This window comes from Clupea harengus, unplaced genomic scaffold (genome assembly GCF_900700415.2).
Source record: "Clupea harengus unplaced genomic scaffold, Ch_v2.0.2, whole genome shotgun sequence".
NCBI classification, from domain to species: Eukaryota; Metazoa; Chordata; class Actinopteri; order Clupeiformes; family Clupeidae; genus Clupea; species Clupea harengus.
Window position 1 is genome coordinate 302,072 of NW_024879565.1, and position 4,445 is coordinate 306,516.

At 42.1% G+C, this 4,445-nt stretch overlaps 1 pseudogene; it reads left to right on the plus strand.

Annotated features, from left to right (window-relative positions):
* The first annotated feature begins 2,653 nt into the window (after positions 1-2,653).
* On the plus strand, positions 2,654-3,582 carry LOC122128924 (annotated as a pseudogene).
* Positions 3,583-4,445: the final 863 nt, after the last annotated feature.

Genomic DNA, 4,445 nt, shown 5'->3' on the forward strand with positions numbered 1-4,445 from the left:
GCAGGAGAGAAAACAGGTGGTGGCCTGGGTGAGATGAGTCTTTCATGATGTTATTGGCCATGCCGAGGTAGCGGGAAGGGAGCGGGCAATGTTTTCCAGGGAGGGCAGTGAGCAGCCAGTGATTTTTTTGGGCTGTGTTGATGACCCTTTGGAGGGCTCTCTTGTCTGCCACAGTGCAACCAGAGTACCACGCCAAGATGCAGTAGGTCAGTACACTTTCGATGGTGGAGTGGTAAAAGGCCACCATCAGTTTACACTCCAGATTGTTTTTCCTGAGCACTCTCAGGAAGTGTTACCGCTGCTCTGCCTTATTGACTACTTCTGAGGTGTTGGCAGACCATGAGAGGTCATCTGATATGTGGGCTCCTAGGAACTTGAAGGTGTGGACCTTCTCCACACAGTCCCTGTTGATGTGGAGTGGGGCCTGATCTGTACTTTGCCTCCTGTAGTCCAGAATTAGTTTTTTTGTTTTTGCGGTTTTCAGTGACAGTTGTTGTCTGAGCACCACACTGCCATTATCTGTACCTCATCTCTGTACCCTGATTCGTCGTCTCCTGAGATGAGTCTGATCACAGTAGTGTCATCAGCAAATTTGATGATGGTGTTGGTGGGATGGGACGGAATGCAGTCATGAGTGTACAAGGAGTATAGTAGTGGGCTCGACCCACAGAGCCAGTGCTGAGCGTGATGGTTGAGGAAAGTTGGGGGCCAAGTTTCACAGTTTGTGTGCAGTTTGTAAGGAAGTCTTTTATTCAGGTACAGATGGAGGGGGACAGGCCTAATGCAGCTAGTTTGCTGACTAGTATGCCTGGGATGATGGTATTGAATGCTTAGCTTAAGTCTATGAAGAACATCCTCAGAGTTCCAGGTGGTTCAGTGCGGTGTGGAGGGCTACAGCGATTGCATCTTCCGTGGACCTGTTTGCTCTGTATGCAAACTGATGCAGGTCAAATGTGGGGGGAAGGGTGGATTTGATGTGCTGTGAGACCAGTTTGTCAAAGCACTTCATGATTACAAGTGCAACAGGTCTGTAGTCATTCAGGCTGTTAGTGGCTGGTTTCTTAGAGACTGGTATGATGGTAGCTGATTTTAGGCAGAGTGGGATGGTGGCTAGAGTCAGGGAAAGGTTGAATATCTTTGCGAAGACCCCAGCGAGTTGGTTGGCACAAGCTTTGAGTACCTTGCCAGATACTCCGTCAGGGCCAGCGGCTTTCCTTGTGCTCACTGATTTGAGCACATATCTCACCTCGTGTTCTTGTAGGGTGAGAATGTGGGTGCTGGGGGTTGGTGGAGTCTGTGCATTTGTGTTGGGCCTGTTGACCTCAAAACAGGCAAAGAAGTGGTTAAGATCCTGCCAGTGAGGCATCAGTGTGGACAGTGCTGGTGTTGCTGTTTTTGTTGTTAGTTATGTTTTGAGTTCCCTGCCACACTGTCCTTGAATTATTGTTCGTGAGATGGTCCTTGATTTTCCTCCTTGGCGTTTGATGCCTCGTAAGCAGGCCTTCCTGTCATCCTTGCTTCTGCTTCCTCTCCCATTCGCCTTCTTGCTTGCTGGGACCGACAACAATCCACAGAGACCCCGGTGATCTTGCTGTCCTCCGGTATGTTGTGGATCCACTGAAAATTCCTTGTAACGGATAGCTCGTGCTGCCACCCATAGCCAATTAAGTCCTGTCGACTGTATACGTAATATCGACTAACAACCACAAAAACGAGTACAAAAACCCAAAAACGTCTGTGCGCGCCGCCACCATGTAGGAAAAGACCCTAAAATGACCTTACATGTTGGATAAAAAAGCCTGCAAGGGTTTATCCTGTCTAATATTTGGGTCCAGTCACAGCAATTCATCAACATCACAACCAATGTCCTCTTTTGGAACTAGTATGCATTGTATGCGTTCGATTTTGAACTGCAGTCCCACCAGGTAATAACTTTATTGTTCATTTAGTGCCATCTAGTGGCCATGGGGATGGTAGCACACAGCAGGAAGTGGTCATGTTTGCTGGTGTCTACAGACCCCAGGATCAGTGTGTAAGAATGACACATCAACACTCGCCATGGTGCCGCTCACCCTGGTGACACTTTCCACTGACACTGAGAGACAATGGGATGTTCGCCGTCTATCCCTAAAGGTATCAGTTTACTACTCACTGATGATTTTGGTTCATTTAGAGGTCAAAGATTGTTTTTGGCATAATGCTACACATTTCTTTAAAAATACATTTTAGACATTTAGAAGCTTAATGCTTTTTTCAAAGAACTGTTTTCAACATGTGAGTAGGTTGAGAGTATGACGTTTTAGCCAAAGACATTCATAGCTATGATGTTGAGAATACTGAATATTCTTGCTGTTCCGCACATAAAGAAATGTTTTTGATATTTTTAATAGTCTGTTCCACAAAATGTGTGTTGTACATTTGTGTATTTGTCATAAAGTTACAACCATGTAGCAAGATCTGATGTAAACCTTGTTTGTTGTTCCATGGTTTAGTTAAAAATGAACAATAACTTCTCCTCTTCTCTTCAAATTGAAATGTATCTTCTAAATGTGCAGTTGGAGCAAATCTAACATCAAATCTAAATAACACTGCAACAGCTACTGCAGCAGTTTGGCAACCTATATAAAAAATATACAGCAGCCCATATATTACTATGGGTAAATCTGATACAGTGTGTATGTTTGTATGATGTATGTTGTGTGTGTGTATATTTGACTGAGGTAAATGTGAGACTGTGTGTATGTTGATATGATGACTGTTGTGAATATATAAATATGACTGAGGTAAATGTGATACAGTGTGTATGTTGATATGATGATTGTTGTGTATATATACAGTATATATATATATATATATATATATATATATATATATATATATTACTGAGGAAAATGTGATACAGTGTGTATGTTTATATGATGTATGTTGTTTATAGGTAAACCCCTGAGAATCGTGCTGATTGGAAAGACTGGAGTGAAGACAAGGGCTGTGGGGAACAAAATTCTGGGGAGAAAAGCGTTTACCTCAAAGCCTTCTGTCAAATCTGTCCCAGAAACTTGTACCAGAAGAAGCATGTTTAGTCCAAGAATGATCGAGGTGATTGATACACCTGGTGTTTTAGACACTAACAGAGATGCAGATTATATTAAAAAAGAGATAGTGGAGTCCATTAAATGCTCATGTCCAGGGCCCCACGTATTCCTGCTGGTGATTCAGGTTGACCGCTTCACTAAGGAGGAGCAGAAGGCAGTCAGAGCCTTACAGGAGATCTTTGGGGAACAGGCTGCAAAGTACATGATTGTCCTGTTGACTGGTGTTAATAAACCTGGGGATCAGACTATCGGTGACTTTGTGCGCAAAACTTACCCCAAACTGAGCTGTGGTGGACCATTCCATGTATTTAACAACCGCAGCACTGACCGCACTCAGGTTGTCAAGCTGGTAAAGAAAATAGATGAGATGGTGAAAGCAAACAGGGGAGGTTACTTCACTGAAGAGATGCTACAATAGACACAGATGGTCATAACAGAAAGAAACCTCTCCTGTACACAGTCATCTTACTTTCTTACCTCCACTGTTTAATAATTTGATCATGCACCAAGTGATTCTGTAACACAGTTTTGGACATCTTAAGTGGTTATGGAAAGGTATTGTGATATTGATTTAAGAATATGATAATCCAATTACTAAAAGAACCTCCCCAGAAGTCTGACATTTTCATTGTTCTGCAAAATACAATTAAATGTTTCACTTTTTATTTATTTTACTCAGTAGATAATTTTATTGTATGAGTGTGTTTTAAATGAAGTTGTTTAAGATGATGGTGAATCAGGTGGTGTTTTGGTATCCAAATGGGTCATTCCACGCCAAATGTGACAATTTAAGGAACATTCCCCACTCGACCATCTCAGATTTGGCTGAAAAAATTCAAGGTTGTTCATACACTTCTTAATAGGAATAGTCCAAAATATTAGCTCTCTACTCCCAATAGTTATGTCACAATAGGATGTTTTAGGGGATGCCAATACTGCAAGTTAGTGCTTGGAATTATTTCCAAGAAAAAAACTCCTTCCAATGCTTCAAATGATTTTTAATCAGTAACTTCAACCTAGACACAGTTGCTATGGTAAAAACAGGTGCTATCTGCACAATCTCTAGTATCTCAATGATAAATTGCACATGTGCATTGACTTCAAAACTCTCCAAAACAAATGGCAATATCCTCAACAGATGACTGTTTTAGCGGCAGCAACCCTGCACCATGAATGGGTAAGATGGGGACACAGGTAAGAGTTCAGGTTCAAGTCCGACTTGCGGTAATTTCTCAATCCCTCACTCCAGCTCGCTTCCCGTCTCTCCCTACTGTCCTATCTGAGTAAAGCCGAAAAAATAAAGCTTGAAAAATAATAATTAAAAATAAAAAAACTCACTGAATTTAAGCAAAT